The 16,379-nt window shown below is 39.8% G+C and overlaps 1 protein-coding gene across 8 annotated transcripts in view; it reads left to right on the forward strand.

Annotated features, from left to right (window-relative positions):
* Positions 1-16,379, forward strand: part of CLASP2 (cytoplasmic linker associated protein 2) — a 145,959-nt gene that overhangs the window by 38,560 nt on the left and 91,020 nt on the right. The window lies entirely within an intron of this gene.

Consider the following 16,379-nt stretch of genomic DNA (forward strand, 5'->3'; position numbering starts at 1 on the left):
TAGTATGTTTCTAAGAGAAAAATGTACTTTAGTGATGGGTGTGTTTGATACTTTCTCTGTTAAAATTATGTATCATGAATTATAATACAGGGAGTTTAAAATTACAGAAATAGGAGACTGCAGCATTCAAAGACAATTGTTGAAGTTAAAACTTCTTTGAGCTTGAGCTCCTTATTTTGGTGTATTTCAGGAAAAGACAACCAGTTATGCAGAAAATCCCTGTTGCTTCTTACTGCTTTATTGCTACCGTAATTTTAGTATGAAAATTTAATTTAGAACTGTAAATTATGAAAAAAGTGTTACATAACAGCAAAACAAAGGAGGCAGTGGCATTAGCATAGTCAGTTTTGGAAGCCTCATTGTCTTCTGCGAGGAATCAATAGATCTTGTTTTATTAGGAAGTGTTTCTTCATATTAATTTGTCTTTGAAAGTAACTATGTTGATTATGGTCTGCTGTATCTAAAAAGTGTAGTTGTTCAAGAGTAGAAATATTTTGAGGAATGTATATAATTCCTCAATGTACTCAAATATACTTTTTTCATTTGAAATTTTCTCACCCTTTTCTTGTTAGTGTGAAAACAGAAGTGACTCTAGGTTCAAAGGAAAGTGGTTTTGTAACCTTTTCTTTGACATAGCAAGAGTTTCCATGCTGCATTTTGCTTTGAAATAAAACATTGCTATTCTTGAACACTTAAAAATTGATTTGCAAAAATTTATATATTTTTTTAAACCCACAGCATTCTAATTTGGGTAAGAATGTTTTACATAAAATGTAAATGTTTATGTTCTGTTATATTGTAAACTTACTCATTATGAAAGGATGAACCATTATCTTTTGCATTTAATATTAATACAGCTGCGTAGGTTTCAGAGGTTTGAGAGATTCAGAGATGCATTTTACATGGGTATTTTTTCTGTCAGTAGTTCTCAGGAAAACAGAGAAAGTCACAAAGAGGAATATAAGCATTGAAATTATTTAAATATATAAATATATATATACCATGTTGCTGGAGTAGTTTATATAGCACTTCTCTCCTTTTTGTCTCCATTTAAGAGAGTTTATTTTGAACCTATTTTTATCTCATGTGCAAAACACAGATATTGATGCTGATCTATGACAGTATAAACCATGTATTTTGTCTTGTAGGTAGCAATTTCTATGCAAAAGTTACTGTGATTCTATTTTGGTACCATAAATGACAGAATCCCTCTAAATACATTGGTTTCAGTATTTTTGCTTGAACCTAGTTCATCTGTTGCTTCCATCTAGGCACTTTTTCAATGTTACTGAAAGGTATTCTTCCATTGTTAGTGCTTTATCTTGGCTTTGTGCTTCATTATTCTCTGAAGGACAATTTGTATTTACTGCTTGCACGTGTAGATTTAAAGTTACTGTTGAATTCCTGTGGCCTTGGTTCCAACTTTTCTTTCAGGGGCTTTATCAAACATCTCTGGATAAAGACCAAATTTTAGTGACTAAATACATCTGTTACAGTGTTGAGGATTTTTTTTTTTTTGGTGCTTTGTATATTTTGTAGTAGGGTTTGGGATGGTGGGGGGGGGGGGAAATAGGGTTGTCTTTCCCAAATGGGGAGGCAGAGGCAGGGTGGAAAGTACAAAACCACTTCATCTGGCTTTAATATCATTAAACTCCATAGTGGGGCTTCTTAATAGCAAAAGGAGTGGCTTTTTGCCAGGTGGAGTTACTGTCCCAAGTAGGGTGACTGTACTGATGGTGGTTCTGTTCAGTGTGTGATGGATAGGGAGGAACTTGTTAATACAACCTCAGAAGATGTCATCTTCTTCATAGCCCTGAGTTGCACTGCTGTGGTAGTGAATATTTGGTGTGTTGACCTAGTTTCTGAGAATCCAGAGATGTGACTGAGGATTCTCTCATCAAATAATACTAACGTCAGTTGTTCAGTCTTTTTATCCAGCATGTACTTAGGAAGAAAAAAAGGAATAAAGAGTCAAAGCTTGCAGTTTTTAACAACCTGATTACAAAAATGTTTTCCATACTTTATTGATAGTCAAAACAAATATATATTTAAAAAAATACTGATCTAATACTTGAGAGTTTTAAAAGAGATCATGTTGGTGTGCTTAGGTATGTGGGAGAAATACAGGCAGACAGGAAACGGTCTCCTTCCTGCCATCTGAGCACACTGGTAGATGTAATATCTTACTTTTTCAGTGTGCTGGAGGGGATCTAGTGAGAACAGTCCCTTCACTCTTATGTTGCCTCTTTCCTTTATTGAATCTGGTCTCTGATGGAATGGTAAAGAGCAGGGGGAGAATGAGTTACTGTTAGGGACTGACAGATCCTCTTTGAGGGTAGACAAGGTGGAAGGCACATTCAAACATGTATGGATGGAATAATTGGGGTGGGATGTAACAAGGAGTTTCAAAAGCCAACACATGAGGAGGTGCCATGTCTAACAAGGGAACTGGGTAGGAATCTTGGTGCTTTTGCTTGATGAGAGTGCTTACAGCCTTAAATAATATCCCACTACTAGCTTGCCTCTCCAGCTGACCCTTGATTTTTTTTACTTTTTACTCTAAGATGTGTATAGTAAAATCAGAGATCATTTCTTTAATGTCAATTACGTGAATGAATGAGCTGCTATGCAAACCTTGGGATTTGTTTACATTCTTAATGATGTGTATTAAAAGAATCATATCAGGATGTTTGCCTGTTAAGCAATATCTTACACGTGCTGCTAGTTTTGCCCTTTCACTCCACCAGAACTATATGTAGCCTTCCAAACTGGAGAAGATTCTTTAAAGCACCCCCCCACCACCATTTTTCAGCAAGTGAATGTTCATTTCTATGGAAACAGAACTGGCAGCCAATCTCAGCACTACAAAAGCACTTGTTTCTGCTGCCTGAGATTTGTAAATACTATTTTCTTTAAGAGAATTCAAGCAGACTCCTGTATCAGATAGTAGTGTCATTTTTGAGACAGGGAATTAAAACAAAAGTAGGGAAACTATTAATACTGAGCTCCCTGCTACACTCAGCAGAATGATTGGGCTGAAGATAAATTGTTCATCTCTATTCAACCTGTGCACTTTTTCCATTTTAATATTTAATGCCTCAAAGGACTGGCTTTACAAACACAAAATATGACAGGTAGGGTATGTGATGTTAGCATCATGGTGTAGGGAGCTGTTTTATGTGTGATAAAGACGCAGCTGAAATATGTGTTCTCCTAGACAAAAAAGGGCAAATAAAAATCCATAGCAGGAGTGTGTATCTGTTTTTCCACATTACACTATTGTTTTTTATTTCCCTTTGCTGTTTTCTATTTGGAAATATAGTTACTATGGAGACAGTGACGACATACTGTTAATAGAGCTCACCAGTGCAGCACAACATGAATATATATCATTTGGGAATACTGGTGATAGTTGCTGTGATTATTTTATAGAGGTTTTGAGCTGCATGTATTCCTTTGGTGTGCTCAGTGCAAGCGGTCAAAATGTAATCACATCATTTTCCATTTCAACTGCTCTTCCTGATGGCTTATCATTTTAAATAGGAAAATCTACTGACCAATGAACTGTACTGGTCAGTTCAAGCCCATTTGCAAGAAAAGGGCCTCATCAGGCTGTACTTCCACTGGTTTTAAGGAATTTGACTGAGCTTTTGGATTGTCACTACAAGGAACTGTGTCTGGCTCCTTGCAAATGCGTAGTTCTCATGCTCTGTGCAGCAGCATATGCTCCAGTCTGCCTGAGTTTTAAACTTTTCTTTTGGCAAGACTACGTAAATTGGTACTACTTACTTGCTACTATTTTTTTTTTTTTTTTTATCACTTTGGATTGCACTCTTTACCCTCAGCATGTCACCCAAAAGGCACATTCAGGTACAAACTGATCAGGTACAAATTCTGATCAGCAGCTCAGGTCTGGGCAGGCTGTCACTGATGCTCCCAGCGTGTGTTGCACACATGCTTTGGAAGCAGTTTCTCTTTCAAAGGTGCGGGGGGGATTTCCGGAGAAGTCTCCCGAAAACTCAAAGAAAGAGGCAGCAGCTTTCTTCAACGGAACCCCTTCCTCCTTCCTGTGTCTTTATTGTTTTGTTTCATTTCGTGTTACGTGGCGTTTTGCTTGATCTCTGTTCCGCAGAGCGCTCGTCCTTTACCGAGCCTCCTTCTCCTCCTCTGGTTTCGCGTTCCGTGGCGGTGGCGGGGGGCAGAGCTTCCCGCGGGGCTGTGGGCTGTCCCCGGGGCTGTGGGCTGTCCCCGGCGGCGGCGGGGGCCGCGGCGGGCCGTGACGGCGGGGGCGGAGCGCCCGGGGGGCCGGGCCGGGGCCGGGCCGGCGCGGAGGCTCCCTCGCAAGGCGGGACTGCTATTTTGAAGCGAGGCGGCGGCTGCAGCGGCAGGGAGCCGGCAGGAATCCGGCGGGGATCCGGCCGGGACCCGCCGCGCCCGCCCTCCCGCGGCACCGGCGGGCATGATGGCTGTGGGGGACGGTGAGTGGGGAGCGCCGTGCCCTTGGGGAGCGGCGCGGGGCCGCGGGGGCTCTGGGCGGCCCGGGGAGCTCGGTATGGCAGGTTGGTATCGCGGGCTGGCGGGCTCGGCTTCCGCCCGAGCCGGGCAATGGGCGATGGATGCTGCGTGCGGCAGCCGGAGGGTACCGGGCACCGAGCGTGGCAGCTCCAGCCCTTCTTGGAATTTTAACCGTGCCTGGGTCTCTGGGATGGCCCGTGATCTCAATTATTTACTACTCGGGCCGATTCCGCTGTGCATTTTTATGTTGGCGTTGTGTTTACCCCTCTCGCCTCGGTGTTACTTGGGTTGGCCACCTCTGCAAGATGAGGCAGAATTTACTATACTGCTCTGTAAACAAGCGGATGTTAACCTGCCCTGTTGTGTGAAGAAATTCTTACTTATTCGGCATAGCCATAAAATAAGAGCCTTGCTGCTAGATCTGGGGATGCATATTTAATAAAGACATGGGATGTTACTACGTTTCCTTCGCTGCACAGTGTATTGTTACACAAACCAATGGAAAGTAGGTCAGTAAAGCGGTACAGACTATATGGTTGTGTTTTCGTTAAAAACTAGACTTAAGTTTTATCTTTAGGACACCCTTGGGTTTGCATGTCAGCCAAGTTCTCTGAGCTTAATACCTTGATGACTTTCTATATATGCTTTATTATTTTTAGAGAGACTTGAGGCACATTCATTGGACTTGCAGCAAGTTTAGGGATGAGGTAGGATGGCTGTGCTTTCACAAGTGACAATGTATGCAGATTTGCATAAAGAAGATGGTTTATAAAGATCACAGATTAAGATTAAATTTTTTATCTGAATTTGCTGAAACAGTAGTTGTAAGAGTCCTGGGGAAGACTCTTTATTGAGACAGCTTGAAATGTGTGTTTTACACTTAGTTCTTTCAAATGTCAGAGACCAAAAGAGATAATGATTGTGACCAGAGCAGTGAAATTATGTCTGGACTGTAAGTCCAGAAAAAAATGTAGGTGGTTCCCTGATGTTTGTATTTTTGTCATTTGCAAGGTGCAAGAGAAGTCGTGGTCTCTGTAGAACTGAATAAGTACCAAGCTCACTCTTGCTGAGATTTTTTTTTTCTTGTAAATGTTTTTCTTCATCTTTGTTTCCTTCCTGTGAGGCAACACAGTTCTCCATGGTGTAAACATGAATTATGGTAACTTGCAGGTTAAGAATACAAGTTGTAGCATGTTAAGAAATAGCTGTGTTCTCTAGGCAAAGCTATAGGATTTTTGTCATTCTGTAATGGCCAAGGTTTATAAAGTGAGGGTGGTTGTGGAGCTCTCTTCTGTATAATTTAATTCGTCATTAACAAAGGCACTAAGAACAAAGTACTGTTCAGGCAGTCAGCTGACATTCTGTGTAGGAGCTTTGAGCAATAATGCCAGATACAATTAACAGTGTGTAGGATGATTATGTAGCTGTTGGTCTCTCTTAAAACTACTGCTTACCACATTTACAAGGATTTCAGTCTTCTGATGTTGTGTTATGAAACTGCAAGGGAAAACAAAACCTTAGTTACTGTTAAGAAAACTTCTTAATCTTTTTTTCTAAATTTAACGATGGTTTGGCTGCGGTCTTTTGTTTTGCAAATATTCTGTATATCCTCCTAATATATGCAACATAGAAGAAAATGTTTTAAGGTTAGTGATTCTGCAACCTTTGAGAAATGTCTTTTCTCTGCAAAATGTCACTTTGTTGTGGCCAGTATGTATGTTTAACTTAATATTTGTGAGACTCGGCTGAAGGCATTGTGCAGATATTCCAGAGAGCAGATTTTTTTACTTGTTTTATTTGGTTTGCTCACTTAATCAGTCTGGATGTATTACAGAATTGCAGATTATGTTTGGAAATGCTATTTAGAAGTGGTAATGTGAGTTTTATCTTGAATGCAAGATGTTGGCTTATGGGAACTTTCTGGATTTTTTTCCCGTTTTCTTGAGCACAAGCAGAAATGTAAATAAAGCATGATGCTTAGCAGTTGAATCTTAATCTGATTTCTCAAGTGAAGATTAAAGGGAAGAACCAGATTTTCTGTTTGCCCCCATGTTAACTGTCTCAAGCTCTCCAAGCTATTGTTGGAAGAATGTGGAGGGGGGAAAAAAATAATCCAGTGCTTGTGGCCCAGCAAACAAATGGACCGTAACTTCTGTAGTGAGCGTGTGCCAGTGGGAGAGCACGCGCTGCCTCAACCTCAAAGGCATTTCACATACTGGTGTGAGTGCAGGTCTGGGATTGCCGTGCAAGTTGTGGAGGCTGCTGAGGAAAGCCAGCCAGGGGCTGTTCCTCGCTCTGGTTGCCGTGTTCCTTGGGGAGGATAATGCATCTCTGCCATTATCCCTTGGTAACCAGATTAGGCTGCTGAGGAGGTGGCGGCCGGAGTCGCCGTGTGCACATCGCGTCGTGCGCTCTCTCCAGGGCTTGTAGTCCAGCAGCTTCCACTGGTGTTTCCTCACCTTTTTGGCAGTCCGTGCTGTGTTACCTGTGATTTCATAGGTGAGGGACTCCCTTGATCCTAGCTGAGCAAGGTAATTAGGATAAGGACGAAATTATCTGCCTAAAACTACAAATGGCCTTATAGGGAAGATCAGACATAGGTTTTCTTAAGATCTACTAAACATATTGCAGTACCAGACATAAGGTATTTGAGGGCTGTCTAAAAGCATATAATCAGCTTTGTAAGAGGACATACTTGGTACACACATTTGTTGCACTAGTGTATACTAAGTATACTGTTTTGTATCATACAATGAATAAGCACTTCTTTATTTATTAGTGTATTTTTATGTAAATGGCATACCGTGTAATGATGTTTCATGACTTGAAGCACTTGTCACATTTTAGGTGATAAAGCATATGTGACTGGTTTATAAATAGAAATTATCCTTCTGTCTTACTGCATCTGCAAATCAAATTTTGTGCTTTGTCTTCTTTCAAAATACTTGATTAATCTATGCATGGTCCTAAAGCATGAGAACAATTATCTTCCATTCCCTGATGTTCTTCTGAGGGAAGGCTGTCTTCCTAAGTCTTTAATCTGATTAACTAGTTTCTGTGAAGTGTGGGTGCTGCACAGCTTTAATATTTTACTTTTGACTCAAAAAGGGATTGGACATATTAAAGGCACAGAAGCTACAGTGATGTTTGAGACATTAGCTTGATTTAAAATATATGTTATTTTAGTGCAGGTGGATTTCTGAGGTGTATTTCTGATTTTTCTTATCCTCTGGTAGGAGACTTTTTAAACCAACAGAGTCCTGTGAATGCTGATAATAAAGCAATTGCTGCACTGGCCTAGAAATTGGCCAGGCAGTAACTGTGGTGCTTTGTACCATTCAGAGCTGTCTCCTGGGGGTGGGAATATAAAGAGTAGCAGAAGTTTTTGTGTGGGATAGAAGTGTATCACTTATTCCCTTTTCTGTTCTTGTTTGGGCCTGTGTTTTCTTGACCACGCTGACCACACCTGCAGTGGTATGGTGTCCTTTTCCTGGACTATGGAAGGACTATCCAGTCCTTTTCCTGTAGTTGCTTCCCACCACTCCTTTGTTATTAGCAGTTGGTGGGCACATAGTTTGGGATGTGGTTTGGGACATGGCTGTGCCTGAGAGAGCAAGATACCGTGAGCTGAGTGTGATTTCTGTTCCAAACCAGTGCAAAGCTTCTTTTCACAGCAAGGTCATATGCTACTCCCAGTGATTACCATGGATTCTGAGCTGTGTTTTGTCTGTAGAGTGCAAGCACTGTTGCTAATAGCAGTAAAAGAACAGTGGGAAAGTGTAGCAGCTGAGTGGGAGAGGGAGGGAATGTGTAAACAAGCCAAGGGCTGTATGAAAAGATGGAGAGAGAGAACGGATGAATACAGCAAGGTTCAAGCGTGGTGTGAATAGAAAAAAAAGAATTCAAGGAAGAATTCAAGGTGCAACTCAGAGCATTTTTAATTTGAAAAACAGCTGCAACATATGACAGACACAGTTGTTTTCTCAAAACCAGCATAGCTTCTAGAATGATAAGAGCATCTGATTTTTTTATATACTCTAGGGTAATAACTACAAGTTTTGTCTTCCTGCTTCTCACTGACATTTTCAAAATGTCAAAGAATTTTGTGGGTAGTGGTGATTGTTGTTGTTTTCATTAAACATGAAACATAAGTTCACTAAAAAGATTTCAGATATGTTTAATCTATCACCCAAAAGTGTTGGTTATCTAGAGTGCTGGAGTAAGTTTTTATTAGCTTTTAAGAACAAGTTACATAATGAAAAAATTTATTTTGGTGTTTTCCATTATATCTGCATGTTTTTGATTATTGTTTGGTGGTTGTTTGGTGGGGAGTTGTTTATTTTAATTATTTCTTAAAGTACATTTTGGGGGGGAAAAAACCAAATAAAAAAAACCCATTAAAATTGTGAACAGCCACAGGAGAAATTTAAGGCCTACTAAGGGTTTCCTTTCATAGATGTTGCACGAATCTTCCACTTGACTGGTTGGATATTTGCCTTGCAGGGTTTATTTTCGTCTTTGTTATCTATGAAATACTAGGAATATTTCGTTACTGTTACATGTTATTTTTCATAAATACTAATGAGCAAGTAAGCTACGTTTGGATCATTTCAGTGTCTGAAATGCCTTCAGAGGTGAAGGGTGTCCTGTAGTATTGACTTGAATCAGAAATTCCATTCTGTGTATTGTATTTTTAAATCATCTTAGTTTTAAAGACTTGTGGTTTGGATTTTGTCTGCTTTCTTTGCCCAGCTTGTTCATCAAAATGCACTTTCATAGCAACAGCTGGAAAGAGCAGTTGATAACTTGAAAATGCCTTTTGAAAACCAGCTGTGTATGTAGACTCTTACAAGAAGTAACCACAATTCAAAACTCACAGGAATTTCCCAGCTATATGGAGTGTAGACAACAAGATTTTCATGGTACCAGAATCTCTCTGGTACCTCTTCATGTGTATTTAATTGATGTGAAAATTCTTCTGTTCAACTGAGAAACACTTAAAAGCCCTCAAACTTCTGGATAGTTGGAGCCTGAGGAAAGGTGAGAAGGACTGAAGTTGAGGAGCATAGCTCTTAAGAGCCTGCAGAAAAACCTTACTTTATTCAAATTAGATATTTTTGCTTTCATTAGATGTCAGGAGCTGCATGGTGTTCCATGATTGCCTAAGCAATGAGCATGAGTAGATCTCTATTTGACAAAAAATCCTTTTATCATTATGGATTGTTTTGTTTGTTGACCTGATAAAAGTCCTTTGGTCAATGAACTTACGCAGTGGCTATTGAACTTAAAGGTCAAACTTGCTACATTTCTGTGTAGGTTGTTTTTGTTTAAAATTTCTTAGCATTGCCAAGTTGATTTTTACAAACTCATTAGAAACACTGTGTGGGAACAATCTCTGTATATTATTTAGGAGTTGCATCATGCTCCCACAAAATCAGAGAAATGGCAGCTACTAAAGCTGGCTAGCCATATACCAAGCACGTCAGATTTTCCAGATCTGGTGTGAGTTTTAACTTCTGGGGCGCTGGTGGATGAGAGGCTGGACATGAGTTGGCAGTGTGGGCTTGCAGCCCTATACCCAGTTCTGTCCTGGGCTGTATCAAAAGCAGAGTGGTTAGCAGGGCAAGGGAGGTGATCTCTGTCCAGTGAGTTCACAGGAGGCCACAAAGATGATCAGAGGGCTGAGGCACCCCTGCTGTGAAGACAGGCTGAGAGAGTTGGGATTGTTCAGCCCTGAGCAGAGGAGGCTCCAGGGAGACCTCACAGCACCTTCCTGTGCCTAAAGGGGGCCTACAGAAAAGCTGGAGAGGGATGTTTTACTAAGGCATAGTGAATGGCTTTAAGCTGAAAAAGGTATATTTAGACTAGAAATTCTTCACTTGAGGTGGTGGGGCACTGGAGCAGAGAAGCAGAGAATGTCCCATCCCTGGAGGAATTCACTGCCAGGTTGGGTGGAGCTCTGAGCAACCTGGTCTGGTGAAAGGTGTCCCTGCCCATGGCAGGAGGGTTGGAACTGGACAATCTTTAAGGTCCCTTAAACCCAAACCATTTTATGATTATATGTTAAGAAGTCCAGTTTGAGGAGAGTTGGGCCTTTTAAAACCACCAGTTTTATTACCCACAAGTGGCAGCATTGAGAGTAAAAGAAAGGTGATTTGCCATATTTTCTTAATCTCTACTTCTGACTGTGTAAGGCAGAGATCAGGTGGGTCAGTGAGCCAAAAGGCCATTAGCAGCCCCTTTCATTCTGTGCTGTGGTGTGCATGTTTTCATGTGCAAATACTAACTTGTAATTCCTAAGCTACATGGATCTAAAATGCAGAAAAATAAACTTCTCAATATTTCATCTGCTGTGTGCTCATATTGCACTTTCTGCTTCTAGGATCCGTGTTTTATCTGTCAATCTGCCTTACTGTTTTACATTTTCAACGTGCAAGTGGAACTGAACATGCAGAAATTGGCCACACTAAAAACACACTAAAAACATTTGCACACTAATGCAAATGTTAGCTGTTCTCATTGATCTCTCTGATGGTAGACTTACATTTGTCACTGTCACACTCTAATAGTAAATCCCAATTTAAGCTCCCTGTTTGTCAGCCTTCTCATTGATGTTTCATGTATCCTGTGCCCTTTCCCTATCACACATACTTGTGATATATGTTAAAGATGAATGAACACAGCACTTATGGGTGCCTCTCTTACCCTTGCTGTGATGTAATTGATAGTTTGAAAATTCAAGTCATTAAGCCCAGGTGCTTCTGTGTCACTGAATTAAGTACTGGAAATGTCCTGAATTGAATAGTTTCTCAATGGATATCAGTTGTTTGACTTAGCTGCAGATAGGTAAATGTGGTGGTTCTTTTTGCTACTTTTCTGAACTTACATACATCAATAATGCTAGGCATATTATTGCAGTTTGTGGATAGTGGTTTCTAGATAAAACCCACTTTTGTGATAAATATATTAATTTTAAAATAGGTCATTCAATAGATTCACTGATAATCTATTGAGAATTGGATACTTGATGTATAAACAAAAGGAATTTGTGAAGAAAGAGATAAAATTACTTCTGGGGATGAAATAATAAAGACAGAAATTAAACCAGGCCTACTGAGCAAAGACTGGCTGTTGGCTTACAGAGTATTTTAAATGCAAATACTGGAGTTGATACTTCAAGAAGATACTTGAAGTGGCAGCTTTTTCAGAGGGCAGCTTAAGCAACTGAGTGAGGGGTTTGGCCACAAGTGAGTATAGGATTCAGAAGGGCTTCAATGGTTAAATAAACCATCACTTCTGATAGAAATTAGGAGTCTTTTATGTAATGTGGCTCACAAAAATTTACCAGGCATCAAGTAAAAGTTCTTTTAGGGCTTTTTCTTTTTCTTTCTTTTTTTTTATCACGTTTTAAAATGAATTACATGCTTTTATTTTAATCAGTGTCTGGATAGGGAAACTCTCTGAGGGAGTAGTCACTCATTTAGCAGAAATCTTGAGTGCTCCAGAAGTTACTGTCTTTCTCAGCTTTAATTCTGGTATTTCATAAGAGAGCAAAACATTTGTGCTATGGTAGGCATGTTTTACTTTGTGCTAAAATAGAGGAGTATCCTGTCAGTTTCTATGTTACAGCTAGTGATTCAACATTTGTGTTTAAAAGGCCAAAAACTTTCAGTGTTTGATTTTTTATGCAAGACCAGGTCTGTGTCCTCCTACACCTTTTTGCCTTCGCCTGTCCTAAAAGGCGCCTGACTTGTTAATGCTGGACATAGTGCAGTGTGGTCCAAATAGCATGGCCTAGAGCTATAACATAGTCCAGATGTTGAAGAACAAGAACATTATGTAGTTTTATTTTCAGCCTTGGTGTTTAGTCTTGAATCCTATTTTAGCAGCTGACCTTGTCATGAATTCTGGAGAACCTCATTAGCTTTCTCTTCCCCTTTTACTGAGAAAATTGTGTGTTTGCTAATAGGTTGTAGACTATTGAGTGTTGATTCAGAAGGCCATTGAATGTGCCTCAGGAAGGATGTAAAGACAGTGAAATTGATGATTTTTAAAGTACCAAGATGCTGACGGCATCTTCAGTTTTCAGTAAGATTGCTGGGAAATGTTCAGTAACATTTGGGAAATGTTACACATTTGTAACAAAAGAAAGTCCAATTGCAAGAATTTAGGAAGGACTCAATTATTTATGAATTAATTTAAACATGTGGACTATGGTAATTTTACAGATATTGTAAAAATGCAAAATATGGCAAAATTTGCAGAAACTGTCTTAAACTTTAATAGGTAAAAATTAGAAAAGTACTTGGGTTTACAGGAGATATTCTAGAGCTAGAAATGGGAATGAAGCTTTACTTGGGAGCAAAATTAGCTCAGTTGCTTATTTGAGCTTATTGCAGCTTTATTTGAAACCTGTAGTTAAGTCTTGTCTTTCATCCAGACAGTAGTAAGATAAACTGTAAGACTAACTTTTCTATGGAGTTAGGAAAATAGTACTGGGGATGTGTTAAATTTTTTTGAATTAATCTTTTTTTAACATAGTCCTTCATGAAGCTGTGGAGCAGAATAGATAAACTACTAATGTCTTTGGAATATGCCTGTATTACATGAGGATAATTATTTTGGCATGTGTCATTGCCACTCCTAAATGTTTATTTTTTTAAATGTTTGTTAGGTCTAGTACTTTCTTCCTCATTTTCCTTCTTTTATTTTGTCCTATTCATTGAGGGTCATATTTTAAAAGAGATCAAATGCAGGCAGCAGAGCAGATCAATGCATACAGCCTCCCCCAAAAGCAGGTGTGAGCCTCTTTTTCAGTGCTGCAACTGATCGATGGACTGTAATAGAGCTGTATTTTGCTTTGCTTGTTGAAAAATTAGGGGAACTTTATTAAAATTTGAGATCAGATCAACAGCAAAATCTAACTGATAAATATTTGCTACTGACTCTTGCTCCCCTTACTTGCTGCCTTTTTGATTCTTTTTTTTTTTTTTTTAAGACACCAGTTCACTGGAACTGCCTGAAAAAATAGCATGTAAAAGAATATAAGTTTATATACATTTAAGAACTTTGGGGGTTTTTTGAACCAGGTTTTGTTGTTCTATAAACACCGTTCTCATTGGTATTTTTTTATCTCACCCATCCTCTGTGAGATTACTGCAGAAAAAGAAGTCTCTTCTGGTAGGAATTTGAGATTTTGTTGGTGAGCATCAGCATGTATTGCACAGAAGAGAGCCATTTGCCAGCACTATCATTGGTACAGTTGCTTCCTTCAGGAAGGCAAAGAGGAGCAAAGGAGTAAAGTTAAATTCATCAGTAAAGTTAAATTCATCAGTAATGGCCTCACGTTACTTCTGTGCCTCCGCTGTTGTCCCAGGAAGAGCCATGCTCCGTCACTGTTGTCCCAGGAAGAGCCATGCTCCGTCACTGTTGTCCCAGGAAGAGCCATGCTCCGTCACTGTTGTCCCAGGAAGAGCCATGCTCCATCACTGTGGGAAGCAGGCTTTTGTTTGAGTATGAGAATTTGTCTCCCAATGGTTTAGGAGCCCAATACCTGCTGTGGCATGGGGAGAATGCCAAGGAATGACGCCTTTATGGTAGATCTGAAGCTTCTTAGGTGCAATTCATCTGTCCAGCTGTAGGTGTCTGGTGTCACCACAGGCCCCCAGCTGGGTAATAATTAGCAGTGACTCCATGATTCTCAGCAGGCTGATCAATCACTTTATTATTCTGTACTTATTAAGAAACCCATTGCCCTTTCAGACAGTCACGATACACGTGGACCCAACTGGTCCTTCCATCCAAACACCATCACCATTGGCCAATTAAGAAACCACCTTTGGTAAACAAATCTCCATAACACATTCCACGTGTTCAACAGGTGCAGCAAGTGAAGATAAGAATGGTTTATCATTCTTTTATCTGATCTTCTCAGAGCCTTCCCCAGGACAATGCCTGGGGAAGTTGTGCCTGTTGCTCTCTGTGCCCAGAGAGCTGCTGGCACAGTCTGGTGCCACTGGAGGTGCCTTGCAGGATCCTCAGTGGCCACGCGGAAGGAGCGGGTGTGACACAAGAACTGCAAGAGATCTGTGGCCTGCTGGAATGTCAGCTGGCTGCCAGACAGGATGCCCAGGACTGTCTAAACTGGTTTTAGATGACTGTGCTTAGGCAAATGAATCCTGTCCTTTGTGTCAGGACAAACAGATTTGGACTGTATGGAATGCCTGATGTGTAAGGGATAAAGTTCTCACTCAATGATGTGGGGCATTGGCTTGAAGTATGGATTAGAGGGATCAGCTAACTTGATGCATGTGTAGCGCTTGCGGCTTCATTTTCATGCTTGACAGAAGTTGTTGTGGGCCACACCAGTTCATCTGGAATTGAGCTAATGATCCAGTCCCAGATGTTCCAAGTAATTGATGCAGTCTCTGTTTATAAGTCACTGAAGGGAGACTGAGTGGATGTCTTGGTAGGCACAGAATGGGGGAGTGACTGGGAAATTTAAAAGAGTTCATCTACTTGGGGTTTTTCTGCTTAGGCAGGATTTTGCAGTTGTCCTCATAAATATTTTGTGGTGTGAAAGAGGAAGTGTTAACGGTAGGTAAAAACCAGTATTTGTTGGCAAAGCTTATAATGATCAGTTATTGAACTAAAATTGATACATATGTTTTCAATAGAAGTCAGTTTAAAAGCAGTTTTATTAAATATGTAAATATTAAGTATACTGTGTTTTCTAGTTTGACTCTTGTCAGGCTACAGTAAAATACTGCAAGTTGGTATTTACAGCCCTAGTTATGTTAGATATGTAAAATGTTGCTACTGAAAACAGTATCTGGATTTGCCTTTATTGCCAGCTTTAGTTAAGTTTTACTGCAGGGGATCCAGTTTTTTCACCCTCATGGTGTCACTTGAGGACCTCCTTTAAGTCAGTTAACTTTTGATTTCCTGCTGCTGAGTAGTACAGGTAGAATATAGAGCTTGTATTTGCACTGCTGTGTAGGTGATACTGTGTTTTATTTCTTTGTTATTGACTATGACTTACAAAATGTTAGACACCAGAATGTCACATTAGTTATATGAATCTTCAAACCAGCTAAGGTGGAGGCTTGAGTTGCAGTAACAATAAAGGTATTCTAATTTAATCTTCTTTGAAAATGAAATATTTTTTCTCTCTGGATATGAAAAACTTTAGATTTCTCCCCTGGATTCTCCTTGTCAATGGATATATCTTTACATTTACTGGATACATAATTACCTTTGCTGCTGTATCGGTAAATCCCAGTAAGTAGATTGTTCTGGAGTTTAAAATATTGGGAGTACTAGAAGTTCTTTGAATATCAAGTTTCTTTATAAATGTTTATGCTTTGATCTCTCTGAATACTTCAGAAAACATACACTACACATTTGTGATCTGGCCCCCAAGAGTAATGCTGGAAGGAAGATAGCACATATATTTTGTTTATTTTTAGTTCAAATTACATAGTTTATTTCTTAAGAATTTTAGTGTTTAATGCTCTGTGGTAGTTCAAGTGTTGGTCTGTCTGCATGCATTTAATCTTCAAATAACTTTGGTAAATCATAAGATCTGAAAGTGTAGTGGACTTTAGGTTCTGATGTGTCCTGCAGGTTGGTTTGGTGGGTTTTTACTGGAAAGATTTCTTAGACAGTTCTTCAGAAATTTTGTAGAAATGCACAGCAGTTTGTTGATAGCAGCTCACTTGGGGCACTGTACCTGCAGAGCATCCCCTATGGGCAGATATCTGCCTGCCATTAGAAGAGAAAACTTCTAATGCTCAGATCCTGAGTTCTAGCTTTGTGAAGGTAAAAACAACCTTTTCATGAATTTTTTCTTCCCCTGCTTTGAA

The sequence above is a fragment of the Ammospiza caudacuta genome, chromosome 1 (genome assembly GCF_027887145.1).
Source record: "Ammospiza caudacuta isolate bAmmCau1 chromosome 1, bAmmCau1.pri, whole genome shotgun sequence".
NCBI classification, from domain to species: domain Eukaryota; kingdom Metazoa; phylum Chordata; class Aves; order Passeriformes; family Passerellidae; genus Ammospiza; species Ammospiza caudacuta.